This window comes from Rhinatrema bivittatum, chromosome 4 (genome assembly GCF_901001135.1).
Source record: "Rhinatrema bivittatum chromosome 4, aRhiBiv1.1, whole genome shotgun sequence".
NCBI lineage: Eukaryota > Metazoa > Chordata > Amphibia > Gymnophiona > Rhinatrematidae > Rhinatrema > Rhinatrema bivittatum.
Window position 1 is genome coordinate 150232042 of NC_042618.1, and position 25286 is coordinate 150257327.

A 25286-nucleotide genomic window follows, 5' to 3' on the forward strand; every position below is an offset into this window, starting at 1 on the left:
TTACAAATTTATGGTGTTTCTTTTGTAGCTCAGCCGAGAAGTTGGGGAAAATCATGATTTTACTGCCTTGCAAACTGAGTGTCTCCGTCTCTTTTGCTGCATTTAAGATTTTCCTCTTATCCTTGAAGTTTTGTAGTTTAATGATCACAGATCTCGGCCAGATCCCCCTGCCCTGCTCTAGTGCCAGTGACCTGTGCTCTCAGTCAATCTTAGCATGTCCTATTGGGCAGTTAAACGCCAGCAGGTCCAGCAGCCATTTTGAAAAGAAACGAACAGCATCTTTCCCTAAGTTTTTTCTGGGTGCCCAGTCACCCTTATATTACATCTATGGGATCGATCTTCAATGTTGTCAGCCTTATCTGCTAGTACTGCATGCAGTCTCTCCATTCGAACCACTTTTGCATCAACCAAAGTCAGTGATATCCCAAGGTCCATGATCGGGGATTCAGCTTCCTCTGTTTTGTTAGCATTCTCCTGTTTGAACCAGGCTTGCCACCTTTTAAACAATTATACTGAGCCTAGTGTCTAATTTTTTGGAAAATTTTCATCAAAGTTTTTTTATTTTTGTAATACAAGGAGTGCACTCACCACCCTCACTTTCTTGTGCTCCCCTCTCTTTCTCTGAGGTAGAGTCCTTAGCACGCGACCTCAACTCTGCCTGAATGGCTTGATTCCATTTTTTTTCCTTCTACGAGTATTTTCAGCCCACATAGCTGGAATTGACTGGCTGATCTGTTCTTTGGCTAGCGACATGTTTTATTTTTAGTTCCCTGCTATCTTAAGGATCGCTGAATAAGTCAGTTTCAGATGGGAGCATGAGAGAGCAACCTTCACTTCGGTCAGAAGTCCAGACCCACCTTTTTGAGGCTGCTTTTAAATCTTAGGCCTGATTGTCTGCTTTTAACCTCATTAAATAACTTTCTTTTTCTTTTGTTGGTAACCATTGTCTTACTTTATGAAAGTCTTTTGTCCTATGTTTGTTTTCTTAGATTGTAAGTTCTGTAGAGCACAGACTGTCTTTTTGTGTGTTTGTACAGTGCTGCGTATGTCGTGTAGTGCTATAGAGATGTTAAGTAGTAGGCAAGGGAAAAGTGATGGATGTAATATAGACAAAAACAAAAACTTGCCAGAAGGCAGGCGACAACCACTAGAATGTAAAACAGGCAAACACTTCAAAGTAGAAAATAGACTCCTTGGCAGCTCAAGGGCAATGAGGACACTGTTACATAGAGGAATCTGGATATGTTTCCTGGCTCAGATCTCCCTGATTCCTACAGGACTGGGGTTGCTGTGGATGTGGTAGGAGAGGGGTCGGAGAGGGAGTCATAGTTATTATATAGTGGATACACCTAGTGACTGGAATTAGTGTCCAATGCAATATTTAGGCAAAAGCTACCTAAGCTACAGCTGAGGGCCTCAGATTATGAGGGACCTCTAAATACAAAATAGTACTAATACCAAGTTTTACTTTTTTTTTTTTTTTTGGAAATGCTCTGAAGCTTCTTATGGAGTAACCAACTCTGGTCCTCAAAAGCCACAAAGAGGCTGATTTTCAGGATAACCACAATGAATTTGCTTGAGATATGTCTGAATAACAATGGAGGTACTGCATGCAAATCTATCTCATGCATATTTATTGTGGATATCCTGAAAACCAGACCGGTTTGTGGGTCTTGACCGGAGTTGGCTGCGTCCCTGGCTTAGAGTCTCAGCATGTCATGATTGCAGAGTTCTAGATGCAGCCCTGGTGTTTGGACCATGGCGAGGAACTTGTGCTGCAATGACTGTATTATAAGTAAATTGGGAAGGGGTATAAGTTAAGAGGAAAAATAGCCAGGTAGCTGTGAATGAAGGCTTAGCTGGAAGCCTAAGGGCAAGGAGTAAATTGCCAGGGACTCCTTATTATTAAAAAAATCTCTTAAAATTACATAGCTAAAAATGAGACAGCCTGTTTTTAGGTTAGGCTATAATTTCTTGTGATATTGGCACAACTTAATGCATTAAGAGGGTAATATGCAAGCTATTGTCATATCTAAATTGTCATTTACCCATGTAACTTGCCTGTCCAAAAATTGCCTTCCCTCATAGAAGCATAGAAAGATGATGGCAGAGAAAGATCAGACAGGCCATCCTCTCTTTGATGGGGCAAAAGTGTGTAACCCCTCCTTGATGTACAAGTCACGTACAGAGGTACATAAAGTACATAAAGGTATTTGTAAGTTCTTTGGGGCAGGGACCCTGGCTTGCTTTTACTTCTCCTCCCATCCCAAGATGTAAGTCCTTCAGACTAGGGGTGGAAAGGAGTCCTCTCCGGTCCCTATATGGGGTGACTAGTAATCGTTTTTGGGGGTGGAGAAAAGGCACATAAAAAAAAACCCCAAACCCACCCCAACCCTTCAAATTTCATTAATTGCAAACCCCCACCCTCCCAACCCCCCAAGACTTGCCTGACCCCCCACCCCCAAGACTTACCGAAAGTCCCTGGTGGTCCAGCGGGGTCCCGGGAGCGATCTCCCCCTCTCGGGCCTTCGGCTGCCACTAATCAAAATGGCGTCAATGGCCCTTTGCCCTTACCATGTGACAGGGGCTATCGGTGCCACTGGCCGGCCCCTCTCACATGGTAGGAGCAATGGATGGCCAGCACCATTTTTTAAGATGGCGCCAGCCATCCATTGCTCCTACCATGTGACAGAGGCTGGACAATGGCACCAATAGCCCCTGTCAATGGTAAGGGCAAAGGGCCACCGACACCATTTTGTTTACTGGCAGCCGATGTCCCGAGAGCGGGAGATCGCTCCCGGGAACCCTGCTGGACCACCAGGGACTTTAGGCAAGTTTTGGGGGGGTCGGGAGGGTGGAGGATTGTAATTAATTAAATCTTAAGGGTTGGGAGGGGTTTCAGTTCGGCACAGCTGAAAAAAATCGGCCTGAACCACAGGAAACAAAATTTCCTGCGGCGGGCTGATAACAAAGGCTGAGCCAAAAGGTTTGGCTGAATCACATCTCTAACTGATACAGCTTTGTTGAATGGCACAATTAAATATGTTAAATCACACACCATGGTTTATGCAGTTTCTCTTTAAATTACAGATCTTTTCTCCTCTATATGTGCAGTAGTCTTTATTAGACCCGGAATCTATCCACACTTCTGGATTAGATTGTGCAGTGGACCTTCTGGGCTATGCCCCCTTGGATGGATGGGAAACCCCTCGCGATGGCACAAAAATCTATCGTGGCACAAGTTTTAATGTCTCTATCCCTCAGAGCTTTGGTAGATGCCAGATGGGTGTCCTCCCTTTAATGTGGATCTTTTACTCACAGATAGTAGATTAATTTTCTGGTGGGATCCCATGTGGTAGGAATCCTTGGTGGACTGCAGGATTTGCCAGTCCGCTGGATGGGCAGGAAGAGGGGCAGAAAAACACTTTCTCCCAGATGTTGGAAAACAAATCTTCTTTCCCCAACTTACATAATCAGGAAATCAGGAAATCCTATGCAGCGGGTCACTACACCCCCTTCCTCACTGAGGCTCAAGCGGAGGGCAGATCTTCCCTAAACACTGGGAGTCTTCAGCTCAGGGTTCCCCAGTCCCTGGTTTCGGAAAAGCCCAGGCCTCCAGCAGGGCTCCTCTAAATAAATGTTAAAATTCCAAAACAGTCCCAGAGCAGCCACTCTGCACCTCGTGAGAGTACAGCAGTGAAGCCCTTTGGCCTGTCCTGGAGGAGTCTTGGAGGATTTATGAGGTTCCGGGTAGGCCCAACTCAACTCAGGAAAAATACAACCTCTCTCTCTGACTTTCAAATAATACTGCCTTCAGAGCCTATGTCAGAGCTCTGCTATAATACCTCAGGACCCAAGGGTATCCATTACAGCTCCACCAATGGGAGGGCTGTCCATGAATGGATATTCCCCTAATTATTTCTCTAACTGCACTAGACTGTGCAAAATTTATTAGTAACCCAAAAAGTGGTCTGGGTTACAAGTGCTTGAGGCAGGCTGGTGCCATCTTGAAAATGGCATCAGCCTCAGAGCATAGGTGGCACTCCTGCCTTCTAAACTAGACCAGCAGGGCTAATGGTAGGTGCACTGGGGAAACAGGGGAGCAAGGGAGGCCTGAAGGGCCTATAGAAGGATGGGGTTATGATTTTTCTGGTTAAAGGTGAAGGATTTGGGGATGGAATGGGGTTAACTTGTAGACTTTTTTGGTTAACATTTGTAATCTTTGGCTAAGTGAGCATCAGGGGTAGTGGAGAGGGGGACACCAGAGGCTGTATTGGCCCCTTTAAAATATGGTGGCCCTGGGATATGAGACGATGGTGTTTTTCTGGGTCAGCTAAGCTGCAGCATTTTTCCCTGCAGAATTTTACCAGTGGGGAAAATACCATGGGATTTACAAACCAACAGGGAAAATATCACAGATTAGTAAATAGACCCCCAAAGATTTTATTTTCCAATCTATGCATAACTGTCAATGAAAAATCTACCTGTACAAAGATCAAATGCATATATACACATACTTTCGCTTTGAAATCTGGTGTAAAGTCAGTGGGTAAAATGTTCCTATAGACTTTATACAAAGTTTGAAACTGCCTCCCAAATCATCAGTTTTGTCCAGCCGAAATAGATCCTAAAGTTCTGGATGTGGTCTTTTTTAATGTTGATCGGCCTTCTGTAGCTTGTATCCAAGATTTCTCATAACATCTGAAAGAAATAAGAGTGGAAGCTACTTAGAAAATATGTTTGGTGTCATTGAAAAATTTGGTTATTCCTCTCCTGCTTTTCAAAATAATAAGTAGGCTTGCAAATTTGGAGTCATGGAATGTGTTTTGAAGGCTCCCAAGACTTAAAATGTAACTGAAACCCCTGCTGATATCGCAAAATAATGACAATGCTTTTGCTTGAGTGCATAAGAATGCATGTTGGGTAATCTTTTCCATATGAAATGTGCAGTAGCTGAGTGCACAGGTAGATTATTACCAACAACCTGATCAAAAATGCACTGGAAGAGCAGTCAAGTAGCACGGATGGCCTTAGGTTTGCAGATTGACTTTTAGCACTCTGGAGGACCCCTTCAGTGCTTCGCAGGGAAAGCTGTCTTTAAACGCATTCTCCCATGTAGGCCTTTCAGAAGCCGCCCAAGGAAATTAGAAACTGTAGACTGTAATTATGACTTAGGTGAAAACCAAGTCACTTTTCAAATGCAGACAATGTGGAGTACAGATTGGAGGGGTTTTTTTTTCCATTTCAAGGAAGTTTATAGTTAATATGTACTTTAAAAAGTGCCCTTTCTACCTGTTCATTACAAGCTCTAGGATCTTTCTTTTTAATCAAATTCCAGACAATGCTTTAGGTAGCAATGTCTCCAGAAGCTTGTAAACAAATGCTTTATTGCAGTGAGAAGCCAGTAATTCTAGTTATTATTGTTATTATTATGTAAAATAGCACCTGATGTTTATATAGCCAGGCATTAGTATTCACAGAGGGGAAGCAATGAAAGTACAGCAGGAAAATATGGAGAATCCTCTAAAAATCAGCTTACAGCAAAACACCAATAGAATATAAGAACTTACATTTTTTATAGTACTTCCACTGACATGTATCCTAAACTGTTGAATCATGATTTAAAATAGAGAGAGTGATTTGCAGTGGCCTGCATAGGGCTACAGTTTGCATGTACAAATTTCAAAATGGACTTATACTCATGAGTCCATTTGAAAATTAGCCAGTGTGCGGACCCCAACTGTTCATTAGCAGATAGAAATGTGCATGTGTAGATTTATGTGCATACTTCTGAAAATCGAAAGTATGTGTGTAAATAATTTCCCTGCCCCCAACTCCACCCCTAGAACACCTCTTTATTGTGCACATAAAAATATGCACAAAATAGCTTCTGTCCCTACTTTTACTCGCCCCACTCACCCCAAGTCATTTTCAAAAGCACATTTATGCTCATAAAACTGGATTTTAGTCATACAAATCCTTTTTAAAATTTGCTGCAAAATATAGTAAATTAATAGAATTTGTTAATTGTATCACAACTAGGTTTATGGAGATATATATATATATATATATATATATATATATATATACTGTTATATATATATATATATATATATATACTGTTATATATATATATATATATATATATATATATAGATATAGTTAAGTATTTATATATTTAACATATACAGTGTACAGTAAAGGCATTTTGAGCATACTAAAAATAATATGTTATAGAAAAGGCCATAAAGGTGAATTTTAAAAGCCCGGCGCACCCCAAAGCCAGGAAATACGCGCACAAGTTGGGCTGATGCATGCTGAGTGGATTTTAAAAGCCGCCTGTATACACGCGACTCTCGTGCTACGCACACAAATGAACATTTCTGAAAGGAGGTATGGAGGCTGTGGGCATGGTCTGGGCAGGGTATGTGTGTTCCTAGATTTCACATTGGATGGTGTTAAAGTTGTAAAGCAAAAAATAAAATAAACACATCAGCGGGGTTTTAAGGGTCAGAGCTAACAGGGGAGAAGGGAGGCTATTAAACTATGGGGATTTGGAAGTCCTATCCATTAGCTGAGTGAACTGGGAATGAACTGGTAAAACGGGTAAAGTGTCGGTGCGCATGTCTTTTAAAGTCCACCCACTTCCGCAGTAGAAGTGGCATTTGCGTACATAGCCATGTGCCCACTTAAAATTGTGCACACAAGTGTGTGCGTTCAGACTGTTTTATAACATGCGCACATATGCATGCGTATGTTATAAAATGGCCGTGTCCCTGGGCGCAGGCTGATGAATGTGCACACATTTTCACCTGCGCACCTGTTTAAAAGTTACTGTTATAATGTGCACGTTAAGATGGTCCCCCATGACATTACTGGTTAAGCACTAAAATAGGCAATTATGCAAATGAGGTAGCATTATATGTAAATGAGATTTTACGGAGCTTACAGGAACTGGCATGGTATAGGTGTTTTTGTGCAAAGATCGACCTAGAGTCACCTATGCTAATCAGCCAAGGGCTCTCCTTGGGGGGAAGGGGGCTAAATTGTGGTGATTGCTCCAGTCTCTGCAATTAGAGAGCCATGGTAGTCCCATCCCTGTTACCACATTGGGAAAATGGCAGAGTGTGGCTGATTGTGGCAGGTATTGTCTACCATGTTCCGGCCACTACTTTTGGGTTGACTGGTCAGGTCTAATGCTGGTTCCTCTCTTTTTTCTTACTGATACTGTGAAGCTGATCTTTGTGGTGCTGTGATCAGGCCAACATTTCCTAGTTTGAAGTCCATTATTAACTCTGCATCTTCTCATTGCTCTTGTTCCTTCTGCTTTGTAACTGCTGGCTACAAATAAACATACCTGGGAACTCTTAGGATTTGGCCTGGAGACTCTGGAATTCTAAAGGAAGTGCTGGGTCTCTGGTCAACATCGGAAAACTCCAGGTGGCTGCTCTAAAAATAGGTCCATGTGGGCCCAGGTAGAAACTGCATGGGTAGAAAGGAGGAGGAGCCTCTATCACACCGGAACAAGGAGGAGAGATGAGCCCACTTGGACAAAGTAGCAATAAGGGCAGCTTTGGGCCATGCAGCTGAAGAAGGAAAAGCATTGGACATCTACAGTGGACAAAGAAACAGGCAGTGTTGGTTCCCACAGAAGAAAAAGAAAGAAGAAAGCATTTGTCCTGAAGGTAGAGGCTGTTGTCATTGGTAGTTTCTGGGAAGGGGGAGGTAAGAGTGAATTAGTGAGCTTGGGAGTATGTATGTTTGTGTAGGAGGAAGAGAAGTGTGTAAGCATGTATGTGAGAGTGATTAAGAATGTAATTGGGTAGAGTGAGCAGGAGTATGTGTAAGTGAGAATGTGTATATGGGAGGGAGAGAAGTGAGAGTATGAGTGAACATGGATGTGAGTGAGTGTATATGGAAAAGGGAAAGAAATGAGTGAGTGATCAAGTGTGAGAGAGTGTATATGTGAGAGAATATCAAGAGTAAAGGAGTAAGTGAGCATGTGAGAGTGTGTGGGGGCGAATAAGAGGAGTGAGAGTGAGTATATGTGTGAGAGAGTGAACATGAACATATGAGTCTGTTAGTTTGTGTGTATGAGAGTACGTTTGTGCACGTCCAATCCTGCCACCCCCTATGCTAGTCCACAGTAATTTCAGGGTTACTGGAAATCAAAAGTTGCCAGGTATGAGAAAATGTCAGGGATGGTTAACTTTAAAAACAGATGACAGAGAATCAAATAAGGGGACTGCTGAACTCGACAATGTTCCCTCCTGCAGAGGAACTAGTGAAAGAAGAAATCTTTCAAATTATATTTTACCCAGAATCTGCTCCAGAAGAGAACATTCTGATAAAATGGAAAAGGGCTTACCGAAGAATGCCACATAACAATCTGCCTTGAGATTTAATTGTGAGGCTTCATGCTTAACACTGATAAGAAAGCAACTCTTCAAAAATCAAGAAAAATGTCACAGGCATTGTCTGAAGAGTAACCTATCCAAATACATAATGACGTATCCATCCTAACTTTACCAAGAGCAAAGAGCTTAAACAAGTAATAGAGATTCTCAATCAAGAAAAGATGAAGTGTAGATGGGCTTTCCCATTCACAATCTGTTTCATCATCAACAGCGTTTCCACTCAAGCCTGCGCTAAAGCTGAGACTTAGCAATGCCTTAATGATACAGGATTGGTTAATTCTGAACTTGATGCAGAATCAGCTCCCAAGTCCCAGAGAAACCCACAGAAGTGGTAGTGGATAGCTGGTAAAAGCAGTCGGTTCCAGCATAGCAATATTAGTCCACCTCTACCTTTACTCCTGCAATGCTTCAGCTTCACAGGAAAAATACATTATATTCCCCTGGGATCTTCTTCTTAACAGTTTATTGATTCAGGTCAACGGTATTAATACAACATACTTTTGAATTTGAGAAAGTTGATTTCTACAGTGATTCTTGTTGTTAACCCACATTGCTGAGATGGTGCATTGGATCATAATTATGTTTTTCCTTTGCACAGCATTTTGCTTATACAGTTTACATAATCTATTTCTTTTTCATGCTTAAATGTCTACCTTTTTAAATTACTGTGTTCTAATATATAAGGCTGGATAGTGACTGCAGTCTTTTTGTGCAGCCATCTATTAAAACAATGCAATAGTTTATTAATCTTGTCCTCTTGTTGCAAAGGTATTTTCTTTAAAATGTAATGGGAACAGCAAAGCTGTTAATTGGATTTTTGTTCACCTTAACAATCTGTCATTTAGTCCTCTCTGTCAGCAGAGTGTGCTAGTTGTTCTGGTCTGAGGTTGGGTCATGCATTCAAATCTGGGCATGTTTTTGTTCAGAGCCACCTTTTGTGTGATTTACAGCAGTATCCAGGAAGATGAAAGTGACTGCAGAGTACAAACAGTAATACAAGGTCAGGCCAAAGGTCCATCAAGCTCAGCATCCTCTCTCCAGCAATAGCCAATCCAGGCTGCAAGTACTCAATAAGATCCCAAAGAATAGGTCCAATCCCTCTTGTCCATTACCAGGGATAAGCAGTGGTTTTCCCAAGTCTACATGGCTAATTGTAGTTTATGGACTTTTCCTCCAGGAACTTGTCTAAACCCGTTTTAAACCTAGATACACTGTTTTCACCACATCCTTTAGCAATAAGTGTCACAGTTTAGGGGAGCCGTTCCATTTTGGTTGCCCTTCTCAATACCTTTTCCAGTTCTGCTATGTCTTTTTTGAGATGTGGATGACCAGAAATGCACACAGAATTCAAGGTGGCATTGTACCATGGATCTACACAGAGACATTATGATACTTTCTGTTTTATTTTCCGTTCTTTTCCTAATAATACTTAACATTCTATTTCCTTTTTTGACAGCTGCTGCACACTGAGCTGAGACTTCAGAATATAGCCCAGAAAGATTTCAAGGCTCTTTTCCTGGTTGCTGACTCCTAATATGGAACACAGCATTGTGTACCTTTAGTTTGGACTATTCTTTCATATATTCATCACTTTGCACTTAATCACATTAAATTTCATCTGTCATTTGGATGCCCAATTCCCCAGTATTACAAGGTCCTCTTGCTATTCCTAACAACTGGCTCATGATTTAACTACTTTGAACAATTTTGTATCATCTGCAAATTTGATCACCTCAATCGGCGTTTCCTTTTCCAGATCATTTATAAATATATTAAAAAGCACTGGTCCCAGATCAATCTTTACCTTTCTCCATTTGGAAAACTGACCATTAGGCCTACCCTCTGTTTTCTGCCTTCTGTCTCATGACTCTTTAATTTCCTCATGAATCTCTCATGAGGGACTTTATCGAGCACCTTCTGAAAATCCACACTTTATCAGTTGACTCATCATTGTCCACATGTTTATTAATCCTTTCAAAAAAATCTAACTGATTTGTAGAGATGTGAATCGTGTGATCGATCGTCTTAACGATCGATTTCGGCTGGGAGGGGGAGGGAATCGGATCGTCGCCATTTGGGTTTTTTAAATATCGTGAAAATCGTGAAAATCGAAAACCGGCACACTAAAACATCCCTAAAACCCACCCCGACCCTTTAAAATAAATCCCCCACCCTCCCGAACCCCCCCCAAAATGCCTTAAATTACCTAGGGTCCAGTGGGGGGGAGGGCGGGAAAACCGGCACACTAAAACAACCCTAAAACTCACCCCGACCCTTTAAAATAAATCCCCCACCCTCCCGAACCCCCCCAAAATGCCTTAAATTACCTGGGGTCCAGAGGAAGGGTCCCAGTGTGATCTTTTACTCTCGGACCTCCGGTGCTTGTAGAAATGGCGCCGGCGCTACCTTTGCCTTGTCATATGACAGGTCAAAGGTAGCGCTGGTGCCATTTTGTTTTTTGTCCCCCGAGGTCAGGAGCGTAGGAGATCGCTCCCGGACCCCCGCTGGACCCCCAGGGACTTTTGGCCAGCTTGGGGGGGCCTCCTGACCCCCACAAGACTTGTCAAAAGTCCAGCGGGGGTCTGGGAACGACTTCCTGCATGCGAATCGTTTTTCCGTACGGAAAAACGATTCGCAGCAGGAGATCGCTCCCGGACCCCCGCTGGACCCCCAGGGACTTTTGGCCAGCTTGGGGGGGCCTCCTGACCCCCACAAGACTTGCCAAAAGTCCAGCGGGGTTCCGGAACGACCTCCTGCAGTCGAATCGTGTTGTCTACGGCTGGCGCCATTTTGCGCCGCCATTTTGCGCAAAATAGCGCCGGCCATAGACAACACGATTCGACTGCAGGTCGTTCCGGACCCCCGCTGGACTTTTGGCAAGTCTTGTGGGGGTCAGGAGGCCCCCCAAGCTGGCCAAAAGTCCCTGGGGGTCCAGCGGGGGTCCGGGAGCGATCTCCTGCCGTGAATCGTTTTTCCGTACGGAAAAACCAAAGGTAGCACCGGCGCCATTTCTACAAGCACCGGAGGTCCGAGAGTAAAATATCACATCGGGACCCTTCCTCTGGACCCCAGGTAATTTAAGGCATTTTGGGGGGGGGTTCGGGAGGGTGGGGGATTTATTTTAAAGGGTCGGGGTGGGTTTTAGGGTTGTTTTAGTGTGCCGGTTTTCCCGCCCTCCCCCTTCCCCTCCCCCTTCCCCCGATTTACGATTTTTTGATGATAAATCGGGGGAATTGTTATTGTATCGCGGCTCTAACGATTTTTGACGATTTAAAATATATCGGACGATATTTTAAATCGTCAAAAAACAATTCACATCCCTACTGATTGTAAGGCAAGATTTCCCTTTACTAAATCCATATTGGCTCTGCCCCATGAGTCTATATCTAGCCAGATGGCCAGTAATTTTGTATTTCAGAATCTCTTCTATTTTGCCCAGCACCAACATCAAGCTAAAAAATCTGTGGTTTCCCAGATCATCCCTATAACCCTTTTTAAAATGGGCATTACATTGGCTACCCTCCAATCCTCTGGTACTGTAGCTGATTTGAATGAGAAGCTAGAGATTACTAGAAATAAATCTGCAGTTTCATTTTTTAGTTTTCATAATGCTGAGGTATATGCCATCTGGTCCCAGTGATTTGTTACTCTTTATTTTGTCAATTTGCACTATTGAATCTTCCCAATACCATAATTTTTTTCTGTTCCTCTGACTTTTCACCCTCAAAAAATGTTTTAAGAGTAGGTATCTCCCTGATATACTCCTCAGTAATGACCGAAACAAAAAACTAATTTATTTTTTCAGCTATGGCCTTCCCTGAGTACCCTATTTACCCCTTTGTTATCTAGCAATCCAACTGACTTCTTCACAAACATCTTGCTTTGAATATACTTGAAGAATGTTTTTATTTTGAGATTTTTCCTCTCTAGCAAATTTCTTTTCAAATTTTGTTTTGGCTTGCCTTATTATGCTTTTCATCTAACTTACCAGTATTTATGCTTGTTCCTATTTTCTTCATTTGGATAAACTTTCCAGTTTTTAAAAGATGTCCATTTTGGGTTTAATAGCTTCATGTTCTGGAGGTCTCTTTTGTTCTGCTATCAACATATAAGTAAAGCTCAGTCACATTAGAACCAGATTTATTTATTTTCTTCCAAAGTGTTTTTTGGAGGCCTTGTGGGTCTATACAGTGGAATGAGGTTGTTGGGTGTGCTCAGCAGCACTTGAATAGCTATGTGGACTGGAGTCCCCTGCAAATTGGGTTCAGTCCCTGAATGTGATTAGTGCATATGACAAGATCCTTAGAGGTTTAAGACTTCAGCAGATTCAGGTCTGCAGGGAATAGCCAAAGAGTAAGCCTCTTTGCGGGCTATTTCCTGGCTCCCTCATGGAAATTGCCATATTTCTGGTCCATTCCTAGCAAGGGCATAGGTTTGAATGGGCCTCAGGGGCCTGTGCCTATATGTGTCTGATGACTTACCGGTACTTGTTTAGGAAGGCCGAAGTAGAGGAGTGAGGGTAGGCCCCCAACTCCCAAAAGTCTTGAGAATTTGAGGGGAGCTTTGTTTCTAAGCTTGATCCCATAAGTGTATGGGATCATATAGTAATAAAGGTCAGCAAAAAAAGCTGTAGGTAATACCTATTTAGATTTTAGGTATCTGATATAAACTCATAATTTAATAGAATGGATATACCATCATCAGCAAAAGCTTTATAAGCATAATTTATCCATATTTGCTATTCTAGAATGTTATCAACTATTCAGCATGCAATTTCGGTCCATTCAAAATAATAACAGCATAAAATAATCACTGCAATGAATCCAAACATCAATACTTTGCAGCCCCTGATTTTGTCTCTCTTTTTCTTTCACACATACACACAGCCCCTGCCTGATTCTGTCAGTCTGATTCTCTCACACACAGGCTCTGGCTGATTCTTTCAATCTGATTCTCTCAGGCCCGGATTTAGGCATAGGCAATGTAGGCAACTGACTCCAGTGCCAAATTTTGATAGGTGCTGGAGAATTGCAGATTTTGTCGCCATCAGAGTCTGTCGACCCTTTCTTCTTCTTCTTCTTCTTCCAGGTCCACACTGCAGCAAGAACGTCCCCTAAACTGAGTATGGGGCCTGTGTGCCAGTGCATGTATGCTCACAGGCCCTGTGGGGCTCAAACCCTGTCATGAGTTTCCTTGGTAAGAGGAAACTTGTGCTGGAACAGGGGGTGGAGCACTGCAAGGCCTGTGAGTATGCATGCACTGGGGGCATAGGCCCCGCACTCAGTTTATTGGAAGTACTTGCTGCAATGTGAAGCTGGAAGAAGAAAGGGTAGGCAAGTCTGGAGGTAGGAGGAGAGGGGCTGCAGGATACCAAAGGGAGAGGGGAAGATCTGGGCAGGAGCCCTGCACACTCCCATTTCTGGGGAGTAAGTGGGTAGTCCTCCCAGCCCACTTTGATGATTTCTGGATGGATAGGGGACTCCCCTCCACTGCTCCCTCCATGATTTCTGGGGGAGGGGAGGGAGCACTATCCTCCCCCTGTACCCTTTAATGATTTCTGGGTATTCCCCCCTCTCCAAATGCCTAAGGATGCCTAAGTTGTAAATCCAGCCCTAGACTCTCTCATATACAGCCTTTAATTTTCTGATTTTCTCACGCAAATCCTCTGACTTTGATTCACTCAGAGTTATTGATTTTCTCACACCCAGCCTCTGACTCTCTGATTCTCTCAGAGTCTCTTATTCTCTCACACACAACTTCTGACTCCTACATCCAATTCCATTCAGTTTTCCCTGTCCTCCTGATCAATACCATGACTCCACTCCTACCCCCATCCCCCACACCTTGGATTCCATTTTGTCCTCCCTCCCTCTGCTAATTTAATTTTCTTCCCCATACTCCCTGCTTATTTTCATCCCCACGTAACAGGAGGGAAGCCAGGCAGGCTCTCAGGAAGCATCAAAGAGAAGGGGTTGCAGCAGTCTTCAGGCCTGCTGGATACTTTGAAGGCACCATGTCAGTGGCTCTTCAGTTCCGTGGATCATATGGAGAAAAGGAGTAGCAGTGGCTCTCTAGGCCTGCAGAATGCATTGGAGGCACAGTAGCAGTGGTTCTTCAAGTGCACAGGGCACATCAGAGATGCATCAGTGCTTTCTTCTTCAGCCTCTGAAGATCTGTCTCCACTGGGAAAATGTGACATAGCCAGAACTGATTTTTTTGTGAGGCCAGAGGTTAACATGGGTAGGTACAAATAAAAATTAGCTTTATTTAGTGGAGTGGGAGAGGGAGATCGCGCCGGGACCCCCCCCCCCCCCCCCACTGGACCCCAGGTAATTTAAAACATTTGGGGGGGGTTCAGGAGGGTGGGGGATTTGTTTTAAAGGGTCGGGGTGGGTTTTAGGGTTGTTTTGGTGTGCCGGTTTTCCCGCCCTCCCCCAAATAATTCCCGTGCCCTATTTACGATACAATACAAATGCCCCTGACGATAAATCGGGGGCATTTGTATTGTATCGTGCACTCTAACGATTTTGGACGATTTTAAAATTATCTGACGATAATTTTAATCGTTCAAAAATGATTCACATCCCTAGTAATGACTTCGCAGACTTCTTTAATGAAAAAATCAAAATCCTCATAAAGAACAACCTAAAAAATGACTCACAAGACCAGAAATTACTGAACATTCAAACAAAAAGCTGGTCCAACTTTGAGACAGCATCTTCTTTAGAAATCCAAATGATCATTAAAAAAATGAACCCAGCCAAACACCCTGTTGATGCCATACCCATTACAACGATAAAAAATCTCGAACCACCAATAACTAAGACAATAACTGAAATCGTAAACCTTTCCCTCATGGAAGGAAACTACCCAGAATGCCTAAAATCGACAATCATCAAACCCATTCTAAAAAAGAATAATCTTGATCCAGAAAACCAACTGAACTACCAACCCATATCAAACCTCCCATTCCTTGCCAAAATCATTGAGAAAGTTGTACACACACAGCTCACTGACCACCTAGAAGAAAACAACATCCTGCTACCCACTCAATTTGGCTTCAGAAAGCAACTGAACACTTAGACCCTACTACTAGCAATGAACGACTTCATACTCAAAGGCTTTGAAAAAGGCCACAGCTCCTTTCTAATCCTACTCGACCTATCAGCAGCCTTTGATACAGTAAACCACTCTATCATGATTGACCGTCTATCTGAAATTGGAGCTAAGGAAACAACCCTACAATAGTTCTCCTCGTACCTATCACAAAGATCCTACCAAGTGCTACTCAATGATTCCCTCTCAAAGAAAATCAATCTAAACAATGGAGTTCCCCAAGGATCCACTCTATCAGCAATGCTCTTTAACATCTATCTGCTTCCATTATGCCACTTCCTATCAAATCTCAATCTGACCCACTTCATCTATGCTGATGATATTAAAATATTAATCCCAATAAAAAAATCACTAGAAGAAACATACAAATTAACAGCCACTTACCTAAACAGTATAAAGGAAATACTAACCAACTTAAATCTCATCCTCAACTTCGACAAGATTGAATTGATATTATTAGACAGAAGGAACAACTCTCCTCGGATACCACCACTCAACCTAATGAACCAAAATACGGTTATATCTCCAATCAATCATGCTAGCAACCTCGGAGTAATAATTGACAAGGAACTTTCTTTCAAAAACCATATCACAACAAAAATCAAAGACGGATATCATAAACTACTTATACTCCGTCATTTAAAACCTTTTCTTTCCAACAATGACTTCAGATCAGTCCTTCAATTACTAATTTTCTCCAACATAGATTACTGTAACTCACTCCTTTTCAACTTACCTCTAAACACTATTCGCCCACTCCAGATCCAGCAGAACGCAGCTGCAAGAATCCTCACTGGATTGAAAAAGCATGACCACATCACTCCAACACTTATTTCCCTTCACTGGCTACCAATAAGATTCAGGATTGAATACAAAGTACTATCCATCCTCCATAAAATTATATATGAAAAACAAGAAAATTGGCTAAGCTCATCTATAAAACTGCATACCTCAAACAGAAACCTTAGATCAGCAAATAAGGGACTTCTAAAAACACCACCTACACATTCCAATCAATTCACCTCAACCAAAAAGAGAGCAATCTCCCTAGGTATCCCAAAACTCTGGAACTCATTCCCAACTGAACTCAGAACTCAAGAAAACCTAAAAACCTTCAAAAAAGATCTAAAAACATGGATGTTCAACAAAGCATACCAACTCACCCAATGAACAACACAACAACATCACCCTCCACTCCAACCTGAACAATAAATAAAACTTATCACAACTATGTATTATAACTAAGAAGTGAAATGTAAAACTGAACAGTAATTAACTTGCATATGATACCCCTATGTTTAACAACAGTTTGAACCTTTTTGAAACCCTGTTTATCCCCCTTAACCTTGTAACCTTGTATTTTTGTAAACCGTTATGATGGCATTATTATGATGAAACCGAATGACGGTATATAAAACTCGATAAATAAATAAAATAAATAAATAAATAAGTTGCTTTCTACATGTGTCACAACTGTCAAAGTCCTAAGGAAGATATGCAAAGTACGTTTGTTCAAGTAACCGCTTAAAATTAGGAGCACACATACACGCAGTAGGCATATTTTATGTATAAATCTGCTTTATTGAAAAAGAAAAACATTTCAACACATCATACATGCCAGCTGGTTGTTACTGCCCAGCCCCATGTATAAACAAGAAGAAACCATTTTCCAAGGTACCATGAAACCTCACCCCTCCATCCCTTCTAACTCATCTCTTCCCCATCCCAAACCTCCATGTAAACATGAACATAGAGAATCTATCCATTGAAATGACCATCATACATGTAATTTAAAAAAATGAGCAGAATCTATCAACATCAGGCTATTAAAAATGTGTTCAGGGGCAAGCTACGAGCCTTATGTAACAGCAATTGTATATGCATGTCCCAAACTAAAAGAAACTCCTTCTTCTTCCTTGAAACATCAGCTTTTTCAATATACTTCTCAAAGATATGTTTGATGTACAAATTTCTCCATTGTGTTATAAATGGAAGATGATCCAACAACTAACACTGCAAGAATACCTTCTTGGCCTATAGAAGTACCTTACAAACCCAGCGCTTGGTAAACCAGTCCCCGCTACAAAGGTTCTGAAAGCCTTCAAAAAGAAGCACAGGTGCCTCAACCAGTAGCCATATGTCTGTCACTTCCTTGATATACATTATTAGCTGTTTGCAGAACTTCTGGATCGTAGAAAGGCCAAAAACTGTCTCAGAGATCTTATTTCTAGATGACATTTAATACATTGAGCAGACAATGAAATCTTGACTTTATAAGCCATCTCTTGAGGCAAATAAAATCTCCTCAAAAATGTTTACTGTCTCACATAAAAATACATTGCAAAAGACAGACCTAATCCGCTTGAAACACTTACTGTACAAGGATGTATCAATAGTCATATTTATTCCTGGTTACAGTTCTGCATTAAGTTTCAGCTCTTTGGAGGATTACGTTTCCCAACCAGGAATCTATGTAAAAAAGAGACCATGTATCTAGAGGGATCCTCAAAATCAAATAACTCCTCTATCCAGTCCCTATGCTCACAATTCAAATCCTTTACTTCTAGGGACTGAATATAGTGTCTCGCTTGTAGGTAAGCAAAAAAATGATTACAGTCTTTCTCAAAATCTTGTTGCAATTCCTGAAATGAACAGGGTCTCCTCTCAAAAATTGCCCCAATATCTTAAGTCCTTTGGTTTCCCAGTGATGAAATATTCTCCCATGATGACACAGTGTGAAGTCTACATTTCTTTGAAAAGGTAAAATTGTGAAATCTTGCTCTGCAATTGTAATGTAGAGTTAAATATTTGCATGCTTTCAATGCAGTCATCATCAAGGGGCTATCCCTAAGATACATCAGCAGTACCGCTGGCATTTTGGGGATCACATAACACAAGTTTAATGGCAAGAGAGAGGCTTTCCCTAACCTTATAGGGGTATAATAATTTGTATCCAACATCCAGTCACCTACATGATACAAGTAACAGGCTAAACTGTACCTTTTCAAGTTCGCCAAACCCACTCCCTCTATTTCCCATGTCCCATACAATTTTGTCAACTCAATTCTAGACTTCTTCCCCTTCCATAGATAAGTCTGAATCAGTTCCTCAATTTTCCACAAGTCCCATTTCAGAAGACACATGAGGACTGTCTGAAACAAATATAACCATTTGGGGAATATCATCATTTGAAATAAATTGACCTTGCCAATCAAAGAGAGCGGTAAATCAGCCCTTGCAAGTAATAAAGTTTTTATAACTCTAAACAGCTCTTGGAAATTAGCTTTTTCTGTGCAGGATCTCTTTGCAATAATATTCCCAGATACATAAAAGAGTAATCAGCCCAGCACATTGGAAACCCAGATCCCCATAATTGTTCAACCACTTCCTGTACCGGTAACACAACGGACTTGTCCAAATTTAACTTGAATCCTGCTAGGTTAATCTCTTCCAGCAATGCTGCCAAGGAACCCACCGGCTCTGCAACATGCAATAATATATCATTCACAAATGCTACTTGCTTAATAGCAGTGCCTGCTTCCGCACCCATCGAGTCGCCCATGATCTTATCATTATCCCTGATCCTCTGTAACAATGGTTCAAGAAATAAAATAAACAAAAGTAGCGATAAGGGGCATTCTTGTCATGTTCCTCGATGAAGGTGAATAAGCCATGACTGCATGCCATTGGTCAACACTATTACTTGTAGTTCATGATACAGAGCCTGGATCACTTGGATGAATAATCCTTTGATGCCAAAAGCCTTCAGAGTTTCCCACATAAATACCTAGTCCAACTTATCAAAGGCCTTGTCCGCATCCAGACTCAAGAGCATCAAAGGCAACTGTTTCCCTTTACTAGTACCCGCAGACATGAGGATTTTCTGCACATTCATTGTTGGGCACCTGTCCTTTACAAAGCCTACTTGATCATCCACTATTTATTTATGTATTTATTTATTTATACATTTTATATTCCGTTGTTCCATGTATAGATCGCAATGATTTACATTCATAGTTATAACTCAACAAACAAACAATGATTTGTTACACTTATCTGCGTCAGATGTGTGCTCCATATGTGGGAATAGTCAATAGTCCTTTATTTTGAGATCTTAGTGTTCATTGTAGATTGTATGGTTGTAGTGTCACTCCTCACAAGCCAGTATTTTTGGAATGAATGATGTTGAATATTATCATTAATGCTTTATAGTAGATTCTGAATGTTCTTATGTTCTTATGTACTGGTAATCAATGCAGTGACATCAGGGAGGGTGTAATGTCATCATATTTCCTAAATCCTATTAAGAGTCTTGCTGCAGTATTTTGTAATAGCTGTAGTAGTTTTAAGTGACATGCTGGAAGTTCCAGTTGTAAGATGTTACAGTAGTCTAGGTTTGAGAAAATTAAAGTTGCAGTACAGTATGGAAGTCATGAAAAGTTAATAATGGTTTCAACCAATGAAGTATACGCAACTTGCGTAACCTGTCTTGATTAATTTACTGATGTGTATTTTCATTGTAAGGTTCTCATCTAGCTGTATTCCTAAATCCCATGCTTAATTTGAGGTGTTAATTTGAAAATTACCCAGGTTTAGGGCAGGTAGTTTAACTATCGATGAGTTTCTACTCAGCCAAATGATTTTAGTCTTTTTTGGGTTTAATGTTAATTTAAGTTGCGAAAGTTCTTGTTGCATTCCTTTCATATAGGTGGAGAGTAACAAAGCTATTGTTACAGAAGGGTTTTTCATGTGCCCTTGGGCCTCGGCCCGACCCCAGATGGATCCAGGACCAAACCGAGGGTTGGCGGCGTGTCCCAGCATGGCGGAGACATGGTCTTACCCTCCACCGGGCCTGCATGCTCCCAGAACCAACCAGATGATGTTAGTAGATGAACAGTTCTCCGACCGTTCCAAGCCCTTTCGGACCTGCTGCTTAGGATCGGCATGGAGCAGCAGACCGGCCTGAGGATGAGGGCAGACGGAGGCCTTGTGACACAAAGACTGAGACTATGACTCAGGTGAAGACATCACAAACGAGGGTTGATGCGAAGACATCACAGACAAAGGACTGATGTGACAGCATCACAGACGAAGGATTGATGCGACGGCATCACAGAGGAGGCAAGGAACTTGGCAGAGTCAAGACAAGACAAGAAGCTGGGGAAGTCAGACATTGGCACTGTCTCTCAGGGCGCCACACAGTCCACCTTCATGGGTGGACCCAATGGGCTGGTCGTGGACCACCCTGTCCCACTGCACGCCCTACACAGCCCGAGGAGGCTGGTCACAGACCACGAAGAGAGCGGGACGAGCGCCGGAAGGAATTCAGCCGAGGCGGGACCCCGACGATGGAGGCGGTGTCATCCGGAGAACCACAAGGGCTGGCAGGACAGGAAGGCTCAGGAGCGCAGGACACAAGTCCACTGCAGGCAACTCCAAAGACGAAGGCGCGTCACTCGGAGAACCAAAGCACCGGCAGAACAGAAGGCTCAAGAGCACAGGAGAAGGACATCAAGGAACCTGGAACATCAGGAAGCGAGATATCGGACAACGAGACATCAGGAGACCTGGACAAGGACCTCAGGCAAAGAAGACATGGCACAAGAAGCAGACAAAACATGGAGCTCCAACGAGGAAACACAAAGGACCTCACGGAGCGCTGGAGGGCCGGAACCTCCAGGAGTGAAGTAACTCCAATGCAAGGCAAAGACGGAATGCAGGAACAGCCCTTTTATAGGGCTGATACAGGAAACAGTCCATAGATGGGGCCCAGGGTATATCCGGCCGTGGGCCCTTTAAATCTTGAAGAGAGCTACGGCTGCACGCCTAGAGAGAGGAAGCAGGAAGCTGTGCAGAACCATGGACAGCGGCCCTGCACTGACGTCAGCGTAGCTAAGGCAGGGCTGGGCCGAGGAGCAGGCCCTGACATCAGCAGCGGCTCCTGCTGCTGTAGGAGGATCCAGGGGCGGCTCCGGCCGCCAGGTGGGTTCAGGGATTGCGGCCTCCAGCTGCGAAGATAACAATGATGTCGGCGGCGGCTCCAGCCACGAAGAGGAGTGAGATGGACAGCATCCGGGCCGCAAGGGGCGGCATAGCCTGCGGCTCCAGCCGCACAGAAGACCCGACGACGGTGGCATCTGGTCGCATTGGGCAGCAGTGAACAGCATGACAGTAAGAAGCCTGCTCGTGGGGAAGCCCATGGGCAGGAGTCATAACAGTACCCCCTTCTCAAAGACCCCTCAAACCTCCTGTCAACAGCTTGAGGAAGAAGGTATCAGTCCATACCGAACAGAGGGTATTCAAGGGCCCAAAAAATGGAAGCTGGTAATTCTGGGGACAGAAATGAAACAAGCAAGAAACTGCAGAAACACAGGAAAAGAGAACACGAGACCAAGAGAACACGCGACCAGTGAACACGCGACCAGAGACCACGCGAACAGTGACCACTCGAACAGTGAACACGTGACCGACATAAAAAAAAATACAAAAGAGGGAGCAAGTGAACAGAGAGCACGGGAACAGGGAGCACAGGAACAGGGAACACGAGAACAGGGAAACACAAGAACGGGAAACACGTGAACGGGAAACACGAGAACGGGGAGCACGTGAACAGGGAACAACAAGCGAAACCCGCACACAGCACGAACAAGCAACAAACGGAAGACAGCACAAACGAGCAACAAGACAACCAACAGCAGAAACAAACAAACAAACCAACAACCAAAAGCATAAACAAGACAAGAAACCACAGAACGTCAGGAAGACCTGTGGAAGGGAACCCAGGGTGGGAAACCAGAACCAGCAAACCAGTTGGGGTGCAGGCGCCTCCTGCAGGTCATAAAATCCAGACAGCTGGCGCCTCCAGCAGGTCATGACAAGAATCCTGAAAAACATTTTAGGTCCCAATACAAGTCCAGGAACACAAATGAAGACTCTGAAGACAAACTCCAGGAACAAGGCGGGTCCATCGCCGGAACATGTTCGCCGGACTCATGGCCTTGCATTCTGTTACAGAAGGGTTTTTCGTGTGCCCTTGGGCCTCGGCCCGACCCCAGATGGATCCAGGACCGAACTGAGGGTTGGCGGCATGTCCCAGCATGGCGGAGACACGGTCTTATCCTCCACTGGGCCTGCATGCTCCCAGAACCAACCAGATGATGTTGGAAGATGAACAGTCCTCCAAACGTTCCAAGCCCTTTTGGACCTGCTGCTTAGGATCGGCATGGAGCAGCAGGCCAGCCTGAGGATGAGGACAGACGGAGGCCTTGTGATACGAAGACTTGAGACTATGACTGAGGCATAGTCATAGACATCATAAACAAGGGCTGATGCGAAGACATCACAGATGAAGGACTGATGTGATGGCATCACAGAGGAGGCGAGGAACTTGGCAGAGTCAAGACAAGACAAGAAGCTGGGGAGGTCAGATATTGGCACTGTCTCTCAGGGTGCCCTACACAGCCCACCTTCACGGGCGGACCCAATGGGCTGGTCGCGGACCACCCTGTCCCACTGCGCGCCCTATACAGACCGAGGAGGCTGGTCATGGACCACAAGGAGAGTGGGACGAGCGCAAGAAGGAATCCAGCCGAGGCGGGACCCCGACGACGGAGCCGGTGTCATCCAGAGAACCACAAGGGCTGGCAGCACAGGAAGGCTCAGGAGCGCAGGACATAAGTCCACTGCAGGCAACTCCAAAGACAAAGACATGTCACTCGGAAACCAAAGCGCCGGCAGAACAGAAGGCTCAAGAGCACAGGAGAAGGACATCAAGGAACCTGGAACATCAAGAAGCGAGACATCGGACGACAAGACATCAGGAGACCTGGACGAGGACCTCAGGCGAAGAAGACATGGCACAAGAAGCAGACGAAACATGGCGCTCCGAGGAAACACGAAGGACCTGACGGAGCGCCGGAGGGCCGGAACCTCCAGGAGTGAAGTAACTCCGATGCAAGGCAAAGACGGAATGCAGGAGCAGCCCTTTTTATAGTGCTGATACAGGAAACAGTCCATAGGTGGGGCCCAGGGCATATCCGGCCGTGGGCCCTTTAAATCTTGAAGAGAGGCGCGGAGGTGCGCCTAGAGAGAGGAAGCAGGAAGCTGTGCATGACCGTGGACAGCGGCCCTGAACCGACATCAGCATAGCTGAGGCAGGGCTGGGCCGAGGAGCAGGCCCCAACATCAGCAGCGGCTCCTGCCGCTGTAGGAGGATCCAGGGGCCGCTCTGGCCACCAGGTGGGCTCTGGGATTGCGGCCTCCAGCCACGAAGATAACAATGATGTTGGCGGCGGCTCCAGTCATGAAGAGGAGCGAGATGGACAGCATCCGGGCGGCGAGGGGCGGCAGAGTCCGTGGCTCCAGCCGCACAGAAGACCCGATGTCGGCGGCATCCGGCCGCATCGGGCAGTAGTGAACAGCATGACGGTAAGAAGCCTGCTCGCGGGGAAGCCCGCAAGCAAGAGTCATAACAGCTGTATTTTCAAATGATCTGGGGAGTGGGATGTAAAACTGTATGTCAGTATAAAAGAAGAAAGTTGTTCCTAGATTCGTCAGTAATTTACACACAGGGAGCATGTAAATATTAGGGATGTGAATCGTGTCCTCGATCGTCTTAACGATCGATTTCGGCTGGGAGGGGGAGGGAATCGTATTGTTGCCGTTTGGGGGGGTAAAATATCGTGAAAAATCGTGAAAAATCTAAAAATCGCAAAACCGGCACATTAAAACCCCCTAAAACCCACCCCCGACCCTTTAAATTAAATCCCCCACCCTCCCGAACCCCCCCCAAATGAGTTAAATAACCTGTGGGTCCAGCGGCGGTCCGGATCGGCAGCGGTCCGGAACGGGCTCCTGCTCCTGAATCTTGTTGTCTTCAGCCGGCGCCATTTTCCAAAATGGCGCCGAAAAATGGCGGCGGCCATAGACGAACACGATTGGACGGCAGGAGGTCCTTCCGGACCCCCGCTGGACTTTTGGCAAGTCTCGTGGGGGTCAGGAGGCCCCCCACAAGCTGGCCAAAAGTTCCTGGAGGTCCAGCGGGGGTCAGGGAGCGATTTCCCGCCGCGAATCGTTTTCGTACGGAAAATGGCGCCGGCAGGAGATCGACTGCAGGAGGTCGTTCAGCGAGGGTTCCGGCGCCTCGCTGAACGACCTCCTGCAGTCGATCTCCTGCCGGCGCCATTTTCCGTACGAAAACGATTCGCGGCGGGAAATCGCTCCCTGACCCCCGCTGGACCTCCAGGAACTTTTGGCCAGCTTGTGGGGGGCCTCCTGACCCCACGAGACTTGCCAAAAGTCCAGCGGGGGTCCGGAAGGACCTCCTGCCATCCAATCGTGTTCGTCTATGGCCGCCGCCATTTTTCGGCGCCATTTTGGAAAATGGCGCCGGCTGAAGACAACAAGATTCAGGAGCAGGAGCCCGTTCCGGACCGCTGCCGTTCCGGACCGCCGCTGGACCCGCAGGTTATTTAACTCATTTGGGGGGGTTCGGGAGGGTGGGGGATTTAATTTAAAGGGTCGGGGGTGGGTTTTAGGGGGTTTTAGTGTGCCGGCTCACGATTCTAACGATTTATAACGATAAATCGTTAGAATCTCTATTGTATTGTGTTCCATAACGGTTTAAGACGATATTAAAATTATCGGACGATAATTTTAATCGTCCTAAAACGATTCACATCCCTAGTAAATATTGAAGAGCATTGCTGATAGGGCTGAGCCTTGAGAGACACCTGTATCACACTAGAAAGTATC

General features: G+C 44.4%; 1 protein-coding gene across 1 annotated transcript in view; it reads right to left on the bottom strand.

The window, feature by feature from the left end:
* Positions 1 to 4427: 4427 nt before the first annotated feature.
* NKX2-1 (NK2 homeobox 1) overlaps positions 4428 to 25286 on the bottom strand; it is a 74345-nt gene continuing 53486 nt past the window's right edge. Inside the window, exon 5 of the mRNA XM_029598975.1 lies at positions 4428 to 4701. The gene's annotated coding sequence lies outside the window, so the exon portion shown is untranslated. The remainder of the gene's footprint in view (positions 4702 to 25286) is intronic.